The 17,822-nt window shown below is 42.9% G+C and overlaps 1 protein-coding gene across 1 annotated transcript in view; it reads right to left on the reverse strand.

The window, feature by feature from the left end:
- JAZF1 (JAZF zinc finger 1) overlaps nucleotides 1-17,822 on the reverse strand; it is a 78,780-nt gene that overhangs the window by 25,027 nt on the left and 35,931 nt on the right. The gene's annotated exons all lie outside the window — the stretch shown is intronic.

Here is a 17,822-nt window from a genome sequence, read left to right on the forward strand (position 1 = left end):
TTCAAAACCAGAACAATTTTAGTGAAAAAGACCACACTGGTGGTAAAGGAGGGCCACACCAGAGCACCTCATGCTGCACCATCCAACACAACTCTCCAGGAACAGCGTGCATGGACAAACCTCACCCCACTCGCTGCACCCCACATTTCAGCAAAACCCTAGAATAGACATATTCACAGGAAGCTATTTATTTTCTTTTTCTTTCTTTTTTAAAATAATAGAATCATTAACATAATTGACTTTCAAGGCACCACTGCTGGCACCTCTATCAACCCTCATTTGACACCGACTCCAGGCACCGAGTCCTCAGAGGATATTTCAGTCCTCCTCTGCCTTTCTTCTCCCTCTCTGCTGTCCAAGTACTCATCAGAAAGACTCCTGAAAAGCACAACCTGGAATAAATCTCCTTGCCTGGACAGTCTTCTCTCCTTCAAATACAAACTATTCCATGCTTTTATTTGACCTGGCAGTACATGCTAGCACATGTAATGCAAACAACGTTTTAGTTGTACTCAGACACTTGTCTAACTTAGATCAGAGTAAGTCAGATTTTATAGCTAAGCCACAAGCTTTAAATTTTGGGCCTCAACAAATTGTGAAGGACACATGCATCTCCCTAGGAAGCCTGCATAGCTCTTAACTCGACACCAGCCCTCGATATGTGTCCAGAAAGCACCTAATACAGGGCTGGTAGATCTGCGTTCAGCTCCTGAGGAGAGGAGCAGATTGTGGGGGAAAGGAGGCAGTAGAGACCTGCCACCTGGGTCACACTCAACTCTTGATGTTATTCAAAGGCACAGGCCATAGCCTGGAGAAACTGATTCTTCTGTCCTTTTTATGATATGAGAAAAGAAAAAGAAAAGGGGAAAGAAGGAAGGAAAAGAAGGAAGGAAAAGAAGGAAAAGAAGGAAGGAAAGAAGGAAAAGAAGGAAAAGAAGGAAGGAAGGAAGGAAAAGAAGGAAGGAAAAGAAGGAAGGAAGGAAGGAAGGAAGGAAGGAAGGAAGGAAGGAAGGAAGGAAGGAAGGAAGGAAGGAAGGAAGGAAGGAAGGAAGGAAGGAAGGAAGGAAGGAAGGAAGGAAGGAAGGAAGGAAGGAAGGAAGGAAGGAAAGGAAGGAAAGGAAGGAAAGGAAGGAAAGGAAGGAAAGGAAGGAAAGGAAGGAAAGGAAGGAAAGGAAGGAAAGGAAGGAAAGGAAGGAAAGGAAGGAAAGGAAGGAAAGGAAGGAAAGGAAGGAAAGGAAGGAAGGAAGGAAGGAAGGAAGGAAGGAGAAAGAGAATGAAGAAAGGTGCAAGGAGGGGTAACGTAACATCCCCAAACAGGGATGCTCTGACAAGTTCGGCACTGCCAGTGCCCATCAGATCTCAGGAGGTCTCATATATGTAACATACGCCACAGCGTCTGCAGAATGGCGATGTAAGACAGACAGCCCTGTTTCCTGCCTCCAGGGTATAGATATTATTGGCAAAACCCTCCCCAGATAGAAATTTAACTGAAGAAAAATGCAAGTAAAAGGTATTTTATAAAATGGACAACCAACACATACTTTCTTTTTAAAATTTCTTTTAAATTTATTTTAAATAGGAACCTTCTACTTCACTTATTTTTGGAATTTGTATTGCTATGTATGCTTGTTCCTGGATAGGAAGTCTTATTCCTTAAGAAAATATTAGGGCAACATTAAAAAAACCTTTAAAATTTGGATGATAACCTGAAGCGTGAGATGTTAACAGCAGCAGCATGAATACTCCTATTTAATAAACTCAGCCACAAATAACAGAGTTAAAATAATACTGAGCCATAAGCAGTCTGGTTGAAGCCTGTAAAAAAACAGGAAAAATCAAAGTTATAGCTGAAACTTCTCTTTGTCCTATTAACTCGCTCCCATTTGGGCTAAGCACATTGGATATATTCCAAAATATCACTTATGATCTGCACCAGAAACACCAGGAAAACGGAAGAGGACTCTTTGGACAAGCGTGGTTTCTGAGATCTGAAGTATGAAATTAACCTTTTCACATACAAATAGTCCCCGACATGTTTGGCAGGGTAATGCTCTTCAACAGAAAATTGGGATTTAAATCATTTCAATTTAACTGTGCCAAACGATGGTGGTGTTTCTCCAAGCCTACGCCTTGAGCATGTGATGATGGGTACAGAAAAACATCACTGACTAAGATTTTTATTTTCTTGTTGTAAGTACATTCTGGTTGCAACATCAAGGTCTCAGCAATGGCCATGGTGGAATGAGGACTGAACCTCTCCACACACCCATCGTGTCCTGCGGATGCAGCAGAACAGAGAGAAGCCGTCGGGCCTCAGCCATTCCCTGGCCCTGTTGCAACAGCTCCGCGGGCTTCCTCGCGCCCCGTTCATAACGATGGGGAGGAGCCCATTCCATTATGAAAACGAAAATAATAAAAACCTTCTCCACCTCTCCCACCCCCACTTTTTCTTTCCTCCTTCTTTCACTTTCCCAATAGTTGAGCTCCCTGCTCCAAAACACGTAGGTGCAATGATTTCTGAATCAAGTGCTTGCAGCAACTTTAATAAACATGAGCAAAATATAGTATTTCCCCCTCCTCTCATTCCCTGGAATGGTTCAAATATTTTTATTGAAACTTTCCCAAGAAATTCAGCCTGAAGGAGACACTCAGCATGGAAAATTTCAGCCCAAACAGCTGAATGTTGGCAACATAATAAGCAACTGAAACAGTCTTATAATGGAAAGTGTTGCACAACCTTCAATATAGGTGGTAATATAATACAAACAGCATTCACTGTTGTTACTAACATAAAGTCACACGAAAACTCGTAGAGGTGAGGGTCAAATTAAAACGTCTCTTAAAATGCAACCGTTGCAAAAATTGTAGGTTAAAATAAAAGAAAGGGAGGGAGAAGGACACTGGAACGAACCAAGAAGGAAGAGGAGCGGAGTGTCCCCTCTCCTCACCCGCCCCCAACTCCCCTACACTGCCACAACCAACCGGCGTGCACCAACTGTCCCAGGATCGTGTCCCAGGGTGACTCCCATGGTGATGTCAGCGTTAGTTGATGATAAAACTCCTATCACACGCAGTTCCGAGAGCTTTGCAGCGCCCTAGAAACGTCTGCGCTCATGCACCCACATTGAGGGCTAGCTGGTTATTAAAAAAAAAAAGATTTGCAAATGAACTGAAAAGCTATACTTGAGAACTAGCTTAAAAGAAGAAAACACAAGCAAGGAAGCTGCTCTTATTAAAGGGATGTATCTGTATATCCGCCTAACACGCGGCAGCTCCAGACACGGGAGCAGCCAGACCTGGGTGGGAGGAGCCTTTCCGCGTCCGGCCGGCTCCAGCTTGCTGAGGCAGCAGCCGAGGGCAGCGTGGCCACATCTACCCTCACGCGCACAGACCTTTGCGCAAAGAGCCAAAGGAGCCTGTCGCTGCTTCCGTGTTGACTCACAATGTTTATTTGTTCCATTTGGTCTCTTCATGACCTAATCTCTAAAGCATAGGCCGACAGGAGAGATGTAGCAACCGCAAGCCTCGTTCGCCACGTACTGCCCCCGCCTCGGCAGCGCGGGCAAGGGCACTATCCTCAGCTTGCAGAACGCGCTGCAAGGTCCAGGGTCGCTCCCAGCACTGCCCACTTGCGCGTGGGCTTACAAAAATGGGACAACTACCTTGCAGCAACATGCCACGGCCTTGGGCTCATGCCGGCAAGTGGTGCCAGGCCACAAGGCGGCAGAATGAATGCTGACCCCTCTTCTCACCATCCTACGGACGGCTGTGGAAAAGCATCACTAGTGACATCCAGCTCATCTTCACGTTAGCCTCATTTGGGTAAGCTGTGCAGAGAAAAGGCTGCCGTCTACTCCAAAGCATGAGCTTCCACCACTTGCACTTCAACTTGCAGTTCAACTACATATTAAAAGCCACCTATTTGTTCTCCTGCTCCTCTGTACAACTATCAGAGCAAAGTGCTAGTTTTATCTGTTTCCCCTTCCAATCCTTCTTCCACTTTTGTGCTGAGATGTTTCTACATGTTTTTTTTGTCACTTCTGCATCAAGAGGAAGAAGTGTTTGGGATGGTAGGTTTAGCTTCCAAACTTCCTCATCACATTAGCAGCTTTTGGAGGGAAACCAAAAGACTAGGTTAGCAGTTAACCTCTAGTTATACAATATGTGAAAGCCACAGGCGGCCTCTGTGTTGAGGAGGATGGTGGCAGATCCATTTTCAAGGCAGGATCCCAATTTGGCAGCTCAGGATTCTGTCAACCCAGAAACATCACCCTCTCCCTTGGTGCCTTCACAAGCCAAGGCAAAACAACTTGGTTGGGTCCTGGACAGAAAAGACAACTATTAAGTTGCGTCACTGCTGGGTTAAGTATAAATGTGGTGAAATATAATCTGGTGGAGCTCAGCAGCCTGCAGTCTCGTCTCCTGGGCAGGGTGAAAGATTCTTCTGAACTTCACAGAACTGGGTCAAAGCAAAGCCAGTCAGTGTCCCCCCAGCCATGCCTTGCCCCATGCCTTATGTGATAATGAGCAATGAAATCCATGAGTAAGTTTCCTACCCACCACCAACAGGAATCGCTCCCGGAACACCCTGGAGGGGTTTCACGTGCCCTCCTCTGCAGTGGGGGGAAGCAGGGAGCTCTGCCGCGCGGACAGAGTCGCTGCTGCTGCTGTGCAGAAGCTGTTGGTCCCTTTTCTAGAGAACTTCCCAGAACGTGAGCAGAGCTCCGGCATGGAAAGCGGGTGGGCCAGCGCCCAGCAGAGAGGTGTGCACAGCCACATGCACTTCCCCACACTCTTTAGATTATGGAGTATTAGCTTAGTGCTAAAACATTCCATTTATACCAAACTTCCTTCCACTTTTTTTTTTTTTTCTGTTTTCACAAAAAACCCTCCAACAAGTATGGCAGAAACACTCCAAAATAAGAACCCACACTTGATTGTTTCCCAAAACCTATATCACATTTCATGACAGGGCTGAACCAGACAAAACAAATCATTAAAGGCATTTTTAAGCTTCTGGAAAGAACTTTTCCAGGCACACCATGCACGTAAGTTGGGCTTCAACATGGCAAGTTCTTCTGAAATTGGGAAATCAGGCCTAACAAAGGAACTCAAATGTTCCTTCTCAGGACCAGTCTTACTGAGATTAGTCTACTGATGCTCTTGACAACGTCTTATATAAGAATCCTTACGGCAAACAGAGGAGCATCTCAGGCACAGAGGAACAGGGTTAGATTTCATTTTACCATTAGCCTTAAGAATAAGACCAGTGCTGCTGTTGGTACAATTCTTTCATTTCTATTATTCAATGTGTTTTCTCAAGACGAGAAATTATTATCAACACAAAATCAGATACAAATACCCAACACGCACATTTTTCTGAACGCGTTCATCTTCCTATTGTATTAAAGATGACCAGGATACACACACGAGCAGACTAAAAGTTAAGCAGACTCCACACTGCATTTCTGCCCCATCGGTGACAAACTCGAACACAACATGCAGTCACATTCACACTGATATCAGTAAATTCAAGGGTGCAACTTCAAGCCTATTCAATATGAACGAGAATTCAGTGGGTTTCTTCAATTCTCAGATCACCATGCGTTCTGAAAAGATACAATAAAATAATTACAAAATAGATGCTTTGTGCTTCTAGCATGGAAAAATCATTCAGAAAATTGAGTAATTTCATGTTTAAACATATGCAAGTGGAGGCAATGGATGGTGACACTCCAAGTAAACCATTATTACTCAAAACAAATAAAGCTATTTATCTAAGTATCCCAAATCACATACTTGCCCACAGTAACACATACAGGTTTATTCATTTTTCACCAATGAATAAGCATCAGAAGTACTGGGGAGGAATTTAGTCTCTCTCTGAATTTCATGAATCCATAAATAAAAGCTTCATTGTGAATTACATGCCACATTTGGGTGCACAACACTGGACAAAACCCCTACCTTCCCATTTTCCTCCACGAATATTTTCTGTTCCACAAAGATTTCTTCTGTTTTTTTTTTGTCCTATTCTGCAACTACCACACTAAGACCTATTTTACTGTATCAGCTTCCTGATTTCCTTGCACGCAGTGCCAATGTTGTCTTTAATCATTTAAATCAATATGTTGTATGCATTGCCTAGTACCATAAAATAACTATTTACTTAAAAATAAATGTTCTGAATCTTATCAAGATGTATTTTTCAAAAGGTACTTTTGCCTTTTCCTTGAGTTCGTGTTTCCTTGAGTTGTGTTTCCTTGAGTTCATGTAGGTCATGCAATGATTGCAGAACCTAAGACTTGATTTTCTTTTTTTAAACATTGACAGAAAAAAGTGTGCACCACATGGAAAGCACTAGATCGATAATGTAATCAGGGAAGATGCAGCCTTATTTGGCATGTTCCACTTGTAATGAAAATCCCTCCCTTATCCTCTTGACTAGGTAAAAGAAACAAATGGTATTGCTTTATTTAAAAGAAACAAAATCAGAGCTCACAGAAAACAACTTTAATTTCCAAACCATTAGAAACTTATTTCTAAGTTCTCCTTCCTCCCAAATCTCTTCTCATTTTTTTCCTTCCCCATTTTGAAGCAATGGGTGAGCTCAGGAAAGGAACTATAACTTCTCTGCACCTTCACAATTCTGTAATAATTTGCCTGGAACAACAGGCAATAGTTAAGCAAGAGAGACAGTTTAAAGACATACTTTGCAGGAAGGCAACCACTTCTTGGCATGCTACTGTCACCTCTATTATATATAAATAAGAATACACAAATCTGTGATGATCCTTTCAAGCATATGCTACCCAAATGCTAATTATGCTGGCTCATTCATGCTCAGGGTCATTAAGGAACAAAGCAGTCCTTGCCTGCTGCTACAACAGATACTGCATGGAATACTGCTTAATTAATTGGTGGGCAGAACTTCATGAATCCTTACATTTCGGCTCATATCCTTGTTAATACACACAAATAATGTAATGGTTCACAGCAATAAAATGTAACAGAGCCTAAAATAAGACTCAAAATAAGACTTAAGACTCAAGAAGACTAAGATTTCAGTAATGTGAAAAAATATCTTCTATTAGTAGGAGTTTTTCAGTAAATAATATTTGTACATTTAAATCATTTTTAAACAGTTTTAAAAATCATTGTTCAAATTTGCATCACATATACAAAAGCCCCAAATTCATCTGCTTAGTGTAAAAGTTGCTATGTTGACTAAAAACCATCACTCATGAAGACAGTCTTCATGATAGTACTGATAGTACCTTTTCAGTAATACTCTAACAAATTAGATATTAAAGTATTTTATTGATTTTCACATAGCATTTGTTGACTTATTAGAATACTCTGTGCTTTAACACAAGCTAAGTGTAAAGTTCTCAAAGGCAGAGTATAACTCTAAAATTTATTTTATTGTGAGGTAAGAGTGGGGGAGTTGAATTATACTTGCGTTTTTATTTGGGGAAACTTTATTGAATTCCCAGTCACCTTGCAGAGGGTAAAATCAATCCACTCATAGCATAAAAACAAAGGGTCTATATCTCCTAAATTTGACTTGAAGCTCAAAATAGTTCTCATGTGGAACTTAAGTAGTGTACCAGCCCTGCTCTGGCTCTCTGCACAGGCTTGAGTATTGTCAAATTGCCTAGTTCCAGTAGGACGTTTACTTTCAGATGTGTTTAGCCTAAAATATCATATTTTTTTCCATTGCTTGTCCGCCCTCTTTCCTTCTTGAAGAGCCTATTATAACTACTCACATAAAAACAATTTCTTTTGCTCAGTCCCACACAGAAGCAGATCTGTGTATGCATGACATCCACTTTAATTGTTGGCCTTGGTTTGCTTTTATTGAGGCCTGAAGGATTTCTAACTTTAAGAAGGAGGGAGCCGAAATGTCACATATTTTATTTCGGTAATGTTCCATTTATGTCAGGGTATTCTTGTGTCATTTCATACCAAGTTCTTTAGAGAATTTAAGTCAACACCCAAAGACAGATTCATCAAGCAAGAATTTGAATACCGACATTATCACAAAGCATTGATTATTAACTCCATGGGTGCCCAGGATCAACCTGCACAAATAAGGAGATCTTTGACATTTTACGTAGTATTAGTCAAACACGTTAACCAACGTATTTTCCACTCTTTCAGAAATGCATCACACACTGTCTACCTGGCTCCTATGGCGGAAGACCCATTCACAAAAATATGGCAAAAAAGCAGCATTAACCTGCATAATAAATAAATTCTTAAATCCTGCTAAATGCTGATTCTCTTCTTAATGCACAGACTACAGAGTCTGTGCATTTATCATTTGATTTATTTTTAAACAAGCTTTGCATCTGTCTTGGAGAAAGGTCCTGCATCCACCCAAAACATGAGCCCCTCAACCGAGAAACTCCCAATGTAAAGAACATTCAGTTCTAAAGATGCTCTCCCCCAAGCTTAAAGCATAAGCAAAGACTTAGCTGGAAAAAACATTTTTTAGAACCGATTTATAAAGCTGTATTCAGAGGACTGGGTGGGGTGAAGCTTATAACGGAAAATTGCAGCAATCTTAACATTAGGAATGTGAAATGTCTGGTCTTAATAAACCGAATCTTCAGGCGTCGTGCGTTGTTTGGAAGGATGATAGCAACTTCCTAGCGAGCCAGCCTCCCTGCAAGGCACACGGAGCCGCCCTGGCCCTTCGTGCTCTGCTGCCAGTGAGTCACTCATCTCTAAAGCGGCTGACATGGAGGATTCCCGATAAAAGGCAAGGAAGTTCAGGGCAGTAGACACGGCAAGGAGAAGGAGGAAGGAGATGACCAATGTATACCTATACCTTTTTGTTCTTTCATACAGAAGGATGAGGAAACTCACATTTCCGTAACAGCATGCTCTTTTACCAAGGCAACTTTCCACACTAAGCTAATTTGCCTGAAGGACCAATGTGCGATGCACCTACATTATGTAATCCCTCATTATATGATCACTGCATTTGTAGTTTAGGTGGGGGGAGGAAATGTCCCTGTGGATAAAGAGTAACTCCCATGTCCCATTACTCAGTGGAGAGGCTGCCGGAGGGGACGGCTCCTCAGCGCTGTCTCATGGGCTCCTCCAGCGCTCTGGCGGAAAGGGAGTTTTCTCCTGGGTTCCAGGACAAGGACAAGGCAGAGGCAGCCTGCTAAGCTCCACGGCGACTGGAGAGAGTACGCGGTGTAACACAGAGAGGTCTAAGACTCATAGGTGGAAAAAAAGTATAAATGACTATTTTAATTAATTTCCTAATGTAAAACACAGCTGTAGTAATGTTGGCAAATATCACCTGCCCATTTTAAGTTTGTTAAATGAAATCATGCCCTTTAATTGGGTCTTAATGTACAAAAGTATGTTTTATTTACTTTTTACTACAATATCAGCATTTTAACTTTCAGCTTGCTTGTGCAAAAGCTTTATAAATTACTTGAATCACTTAAATCCGAATACTATAATCTGCAGTTACAATGTACCAGTTTGAGTTTCAACAATTAAATGCCTTTTTTGTGGACTCCTGCTGCTATGTGAACTAGCTGTAGGCTATTAAAATAATGAGTCCGGACTGAGTCATCTGATCTCAGGCTTGGTGCAAAGCCTGAGGAAAAGGACTTAGCCCACAATTCCTGGTCTGTTTACCAGACCGAGGCCAGACTCTTGGACGCGTCAGGCCTGTGCTCCCTTCCCCCTTCCACCACCTACCGTATTCGGCCCGGCAAACGCGGTGTAGCAGAGCCCTCTGCCGTCCCACCGGCTCCTCAGCCACCTCCCAAGGTGTGTGGCGCTTCCTCTGACCTAAGCCCAGAGTACTCCAAAAAAAGTGGCCCGTTAACCCTCCGCTGAGGAGATTCGCCCTGCCTGCTGGTTCAAGACCCAGTACAGGCAAGGCAATGCACTGAAGTGGTCACTCTCTGGATTTATGAGACCGTTGAAGAGGAGAGAAGAGGATTGGGTCTTCTAGGCGATCCCTGATAGGCCTCTCCTGCCTTTGCTCCTCGTGGCAGTCAACACACACCATAAAAACATGCTGATGCATAGCTGAAGAGAAGAGAAGGAAGCTCTAGATAATGTGACCCTGCACAATTCTGTCAGTGTCAAATGCTGCATCAGTAACATAGAACAAAACCTAAAAACTTTCTGACTCCTAATTCTCAATGAGCCATTTCACATTCTAACCCATTTCAGAAACATCAACCACCACAACGAGAACAGAAAAACTGTTCTACCTGGCATGGCCAGGTAGCGCAGAAGTTCAGAAGCACTGACAAACGCTTACTTCAAAGAATCACAGAATGGTTGAGGTTGGAAGGGACCTCCAGTCTTGTTGGACTTCTAGTCCAACCCCCTGCTCCAGCAGGGACACCTAGAGCACATGGCACAGGAGGGCATCCAGGCGGGTTTTGAAGATCTCCAGAGAAGGAGATTCTACAACCTGTTTGGGCAGCCTGTTGCAGGGCTCTGTCACCCCAGACAGTGCAGGGCTCTGTCTGGGGTGCACAGAGCACTCTTTACCCAGTAAAGAAGTTCTTCATCACAAGGAGATGAAACTTAGTGTTTCAGTTTGTACTCATTACCTTTTGTCCTAATGCTGGCCACTACCAAGAAGAGTTTGGTGCCATCTTCTTTACATCCTCCCCACAGCTGTTTGCAAATGTTGAAAGACAAAATGCATCTTCCTACACACACAAAAAAACACCAATATGTATGTTTATGTTTTTATGCTACATAAAGCTATGTCTGCTTCATCTCAAACTCCTAACTATTACCCAGGGATTGCTGGTGCCATTTTGTGTGTGTGTGCGGGCGCACACACACTAAGGCATATACTTTACCCACTCTCTCGATCTTTCCGGTTACTGATGTGGTAAGATCACACTGCCCTAAGAGAAAGTCAAGATAATTAAACAAAAGTTTTCTCTCAATCATCTGCATTTTCTTTTTTTGGTTAATTTGCACCAATATCTCCACTTACCACTGTTCTAGAAAAGATCAGAGCTAATAATCAGTTATCATGTGAATTTTGCGTTTCTGAGGTTGTCAGTAGTGAGGCCCATTACCATGCAGACATAACATCCCCCTTCTCTGCTTACAGAAAAACGCTTTTATCAGTGATAAAAAGGCAACTCCAGCCACAGCCTCCAACCCAATCAACCATCTCCATTCTTCACTCAGTGCTGAAGCCACACTACCTTCAGTAAGTACTGACACTCCTTTCTGTTTGAAAAAGACAGTCTATTGAAATGCTTTAAATTCAAATTTCTGCTTGTCATACAGAGATCTGAAAGCACATCAACAACCTCTGTATAGGCATTAGCTGCGTTTTAACAGCAGACCTGACTGACTGCCAGGTTATGAAACCTCCGGCCTTGTCCGCTAGCACAGTGGTTCCCACAGGGCTATGCTTAGTGGTTCCTTGATGGTCTCCAAAATTATATTAAACAGCACTTCATTAGAGGGCGGAGGGAAAGATTCAGTGCATTATGGGTTGAGGAAAATAGGGGTGTTGATTCTGGACTGCTGAGCCGTGATGCTGGAGAACCACTGAGCTGTGACGCTGCAGAACCACGGTCCTGGTGGGCAGGCTCCGGGCAAGGCCTTTGCTCCCTACCCTTCTCTGAAAAAACTCCACAGAAGCATCCTTGGCACCGCCAGCATCCCCGGGGCAGTAGCAGCTACCTTGGATGCTTCTCATTTTCCATGCTGCACTGGCACAAAACACTGCCTGTTGCACATCTTCAGGCAAGAGTGTTTAATCTTGAAATACATTCGGAATGTTCAAATACCACTATAATAAACTACATTGCATAATATTTCTTGGAGTTGACTTCATAGAAATTTAGAAAAATAGTTCCGACCCATCTTTTAAAGGTAGAAGAGGTCAAGCAAACAATGACACTTCAAGTGCTTTCAAAGGAAAAAGGATTTTTGTTTCTCACCTGTAAATGCAAAAGATGTATGATGAATGTTGTTGATGATGTGTGATGAAGATGTGCGAGAAAGTTACGCTCTGATTTTCTAATCAAAAACAATTTTATAAAATACTTTTAATTTCATGGAACTTAATGTTTACTTGAACTGCTACTTCTTTATTATTAACTCATGGCACCACTAAACAATATAGGAACAGCATTTTCCAGCCAATTTTAATTGATAATTTTTAAGCCATTTTAAGCCATTTTCAAGATCACTTAAATAGGCTTACCCTTGATATAGAGCTCTTTCTACAAATGGAAGAATTTTGAAATTGCTGTGATAGTATTTTCCTATGTGAGTACTAAGTGATGGCTCACATATAAATTATGATATTTAAATAAGTTATTTTCTCTCTCATTATAAGTAATGTCCAAAGCACACTAAAACTGAGAGGAAGGAATAGTGAAACACTATATTGAGCATCCCACCCTTATTAAAACAGTTCTGAAATTTAAAAAGGTAAAATGTGAATTTAATGAAAAATACAAATTTTAATGGAAACTATGAAGCTCTGAATATTAAAAGATTCAGACTATCACTTAACTATGAAAAATGTAAATTTATTTTCTGTATAGTCTGAAAGCCCAAACCATCCCTTAAAACCTTACAGATTCAGTGAATTTTTCAAGAGCTGCAGAGTGATTGCAAAGCAGTCAAACACTTGACCCTACCTTGATAACCCAAATGAGATCTTCAGATTAAACACATCAAAATGAAGTTGTACACTACTGAACATGCTACTGAAGAGCAGTGTTCTTTACCCTAGCAGAGTCCTCAGACCAAGCAGATGTAACATTTTTATCTACTTTTCCTGTAAATAACTGCAAAGCACTTCAGGTTGACAAAAAATGAAGAAGAAAAATTGAGAAGGGTGTATTTGCAGTAAAAAAAAAAAAACTTAGACTTGGCACCAAACCACTTAGAGAAATACTCCCTCCTCCTTCAACCAAAATCCAAGTCCTTGCCTCCTGGATAATGAGCAGTGCTACGGGCTGATCTATGTGCCGTGGCAGCAGAGCAGCAACTCGCTGGAGCTGCTCAGCACCATTTTGATTATCATCTCCCGCTGACACTTGCCTAATTGAAACCACTTGCAAGAGGTGCTCAGCAGCTTGTGAACTCCAGCAGGATGCCGCGAGTGCCGCGCGTGGCACAACGAAACCGTGGGGGCTGCCACAGGTCCTGATTGCGAGCCAGGGCGAGGGGAGGGAGACGGCAGCACTGCCATGAACGGCCTCAGGAACCTCCTCGTACACAGCAGTTTGGAGCAGCAAGTGACAACGTGGCTGGAGAGAACAGAAGTGAGCTCAGGGACAGCAGGACTGCGAGGCTGGGTGTCATCACTTGCAATTAATGGAAAAAGAGAGCTGGTTAAAGCTCAACTGCTACTCCAGTGGAAGCTCAATGCTATTAAACAATGAGATAAAATGACATTCTCATTCCAGACAACTAGCCTCATATAACTGTCCCCAAGTCATCAAGATCAGTAAGACATTGCCCAATGCTCTAGTTAAAAACAGCCCCTGGTGGGTCTGTATGTGCCTATAAACTCGCCAAGGGAACCTCCTCTGGCCAGGCACTGCGTGGCTCTGGTGACCCCTTCCCGCTCACGCGCGGGCCCACACAGCGCTGGGCAGCTGCGAGGGAAGCGCTGCCCACACCCTGTCCCAGCGTGGGGCATGTGAGCCGTGGAGCCCCCCACGGCTGCCGCATTAGAGGGCTAACGACCAGGAGCTCCCCACAGCTGCCGTGTTGGGGGGGTCAGCGTCCTGGAGCTCCCCACAGCTGCTGTGTTGGGGGGTCAGCGTCCTGGAGCTCCCTGCGGCTGCCATTTTGGGGGGTCAGCGTCCTGGAGCTCCCCACAGCTGCTGTGTTGGGGGGCTAACGGCCTGGAGCTCCCCACAGCTGCCCTGTGAGGGGGTCAGCGTCCTGGAGTTCCCCACGGCTGCCATGTCAGAGGGCTAACGGCCTGGAGCTCCCCGTGGCTGCCGTGTTGGGGGGTTAGTGTCCTGGAGCACCCCACAGCTGCCGTGTTAGAGGGCTAACGGCCTGGAGCTCCCTATGGCTGCCATGTTGGGGGGTCAGTGTCCTGGAGCACCCCACAGCTGCCGTGTAAGGGGACCAGCATCCTGGAGCTCCCCGCCGCTGCCATGTTGGGGGGTTAAGTGTCCTGGAGCTCCCCATGGCTGCCGTGTTGGGGGGTCAGCGTCCTGGAGCTCCCCATGGCTGCCGTGTTGGGGGGCTGATGGCCTGGATGCACTTCCAGACAGCTCCCCAGCCTTCTGGAGGGGCTGCCGCTTAATTGTTCTGCGCCGGGGCACTGTTCCCCACCATGCCGACGCTTCCTGCTTTCAGGATAAGGGAGAGGAGAGGATGGGTGATAAGGACCGAGAGAAAATACAATGTGCCCAGCTGCAGCATAGCTGCATGCCGCTGCCGTGGTTTAATGGCAGAAACACGCACGCGAAAAGCATAAAATTTAAAACTCTCTCAGAAGAGGCAAGGAGAAAACAGAAAAATAAAATAAAAATAAGAACTAGAAAGGCCTGAACACTCCCTGTCCTGTCCCCCAGCCCGCACAACCAGTGGAGGAGCCAAGGAGGGAAGCTGCTCCGTCTGCGCATTGGCACTAAGGAGCAGACGAGAGCTGATGGAAGGAACAGAACGGACGGTTCAATCAACGATGACATCAGGCTATCAAACACAATCTGGTCATTATCACATTAACAATCATCCGAGTGCACAAAACAGAAATAGAGATGGAAACAGAAAGCTGAAGGGCTCATTTCACCAATGAATTGATGACTCTTGGTTTGCAACCCTCCAGAAACAGGAAAAAAAAAATCTATCCAAGAGCTAAAGATTATCGTCCATATTGATTGGTTTATTACTGAGAATGCTCCCTTGCTGCCAAAACCTGGTGCTAAACCAGATAGACATGTTCTCCTGATTTCCTTTCCAAGAGTTGATGCAGTGGTTGACTTGTCGCCTTAAGCCTTTGGCTATTGCAACAAGTCAGAAATTGGAAAATAACTCTTCATAATTTTTACCTATTAAACAAAAGACTCTTCTCCAGAGCATGCAAGCACAACAGCCACAGAATGAATCTGAAAATATACATTGATAAAATAACTCTCAACTTTTCCAAGAATTAACTAAAGAAGCCATTCATTGTGGCTTATTAAGATATATAAACACTCTTATATTTAAATAGAAAAAGGAATAACAATAATGCACAGGAATTGGAAACATTCTGACTTCAAATTAAAAAAAAAAAAAAGAGTTAGCAGTAAGGAAAAATTATCAAGTGAAGCAGTTTGTCGTTTGGCTTCAAACCAATCCTGGATGTTTTGCTAAAGCATATGCTCTGCTTCAAATTACAGGCAACAGAGCTTGGGCTATATCCATCCACACGGCCAAGCAGCAAACTCCTGCACAGCGCAGCAAGGGCACGGCCTTGCCCGTGCTGCTCCCAAATCATGTTATAGATACATAAAAAAAGCAGCAAGTATCACCATAGCTAAAGTCTACAATGTGACAGCCTCTAAAACGTACGTTGCTTGATGCGGCTTATTCCATTTGATATATTCCAAATATCTCCCTGCTATCAGATACTCAGGAAAAAGTAGAATTCTATAGAGCAAAAAGGAATGATTAGTCTGACAATTCTGCTAAGAGAAATCTGGAGCATTTTCCTAGGGGAATGGAGAATTGGTTTTTTAATGTTAAAGCTCCAGAGGCAAACTAATATGAACGTATCCATCCTTCACAACCAAAAAAACCTTACAAAGACCTCTTCAATTCTGCAGGCGAAAGAAGGGTCAGTGATCAAGGGAGCTGACAGAAACCACAGTTTTTCTGCAAATTCTTAGCTTACCTACAAATGACACCTCCTTCTGTCCTTTATACTGCGTAAGCTCTTCAGAGCAAGAATTTGCCACTTGGTATATTCCCTCTAGCCCACAAACAGCACCTGCATCACTGGAAAGAAGAGGCCCTATTTTTTCCCTCTTCAAGCAAATCACAGTGAGATTGCTCTACCCCAGAAACATACAGTAAGAATTTTCATTCCAAAAGGTAAATTGCAGAACATAAAAGATGCAACTACAACAACACTGCAGTTCTCTTTACATTTTCAATGCATTCTTCAATGCATTTTCTTTTTGTTCACATGTCTACACGTAACAAGCTAGCCTTTTATAAAACATGCCCCGTTTAAGTAATTATGTGAGTTTTAGGGTTTTTTTTAATCAAAAACCTGGGGTTAATCAAAGCAATCTGCAGGAAGAACTGTAAAGATTTAGGTCTGTTCATGTCTTACATATTTCCGCTTTGGAATAAAGCGCTTTCAAATGTTCTGGCTCTTTCACCATTGTTGTTCTTCGTTTTGCAATTCTCAGTCAAGGAAACCAACATCACTAAGAAACTAGTAACTACATGTGGGAATAAACAGCTGAATCGGAATGTATTTTTCCCATTCCTCTATTACTATAGTCCAGGAACTGATGAAAGAGCCAACAACTGGTTTCTCTGTTGGGATAACCACCACCTTTCACTTCAAGAGATACCATAAATAAATAAAATAAAATAAAATAATTAAAAACATGACACAAAACTCTGAGGAGAGAAGGAAAAAAAAAAAAAAAAAAAGGAAAGACTAGTTTGAAGTTTTGGTGTAGAGGTTAAGCAGAGTCTGGGAAATTCTTGGTTTCTCTTCTCACACACTAACGAAACAGGGTCATCCCTCACAGCAGAAATGCCAGCTCAGAGAAAACAGCAGCTGACTTGGTTTTCACTAGAGAAGCCCTTCCCACCGCCCTCACTGGTGCTTGAAACAAAGCTGGTTCCTACTTTAGTTACTTACAGCTATTACTTTGGGCAAGAGAGCGACCAGACCCACCTTTCCTACCCGTTGGTCTTAGGCCGGCTAATTCGACGCTCCACAGCAGTGCAGCGAGTGCAGGCTGCGGGCGCGAGCCAGCCCACTCGCCCCTCACGGATGCCCACTGCTTCATCCGTTTGTTTCAGTAAAAACCCACTCGGGTGCTTTTCTGGGGTGGCTATGGGCTTTCGCACTGCTGTTGTCAAAGCAGACAACTAACAAGCATTTATTCATACAGTTCTAGGTTTTGTGTGGCTCTTCCGTAGAGCGCTCTGCTTCTAGAGATCGGCAGCTACACACACACAACTAGAAAGATTTCTCTCGAAAGCCAAAAAGGCAAAATACACATCAAAAACATTGTAGCCTTTAATGGCAACAAGCTTGAGGCCCAAATAACATGCTTTTTTCAGATATAGCCTTGGCCTTCAAGCCAGGATTCTTGCAGGCACAAAACAGTTTATCTGTAGTTTTTAAAATCACACATTTTATTGCAAGGTCATAACAGTCTGAAAAAAAGTCATTTGACTTCTCTTCCTAATGTTAATGGCACTATTTATATATTTAACAGTTAAAGAACTTTTCTTCAGGTCTTTCTTAAGTTTAAGGCTATCTGTTTTCACTTAAGCAGAAGTCTTCTGCCAATATTTCTCTGGTATGTTTGAAACTGTTGAACAATGAAGTGAAAATATAATTGCTAACATAGCTTAAGTCTAGGATAAACACATGATTAATAATATTTTATTTAGGTTTAGCCATATTTTACTTAACCTTTACAGAAATCTTGAATCATGGCGTATTAATGAATTTTATTAGATTTCACAAGTTGTAGGAGATGCCTTTTATCAAGCTAACTCCAATTTTATTGCTGGCAATCCTGTACAATTTACACTCTAATGAGAAATAAAACATAATTCTAACAGGGGCTGCTTTTAGTACATTT

This window comes from Tinamus guttatus, unplaced genomic scaffold (genome assembly GCF_059628265.1).
Source record: "Tinamus guttatus ecotype Peru unplaced genomic scaffold, ASM5962826v1 Tinamus_guttatus_pri_ptg000843l, whole genome shotgun sequence".
Classification (NCBI taxonomy): Eukaryota; Metazoa; Chordata; class Aves; order Tinamiformes; family Tinamidae; genus Tinamus; species Tinamus guttatus.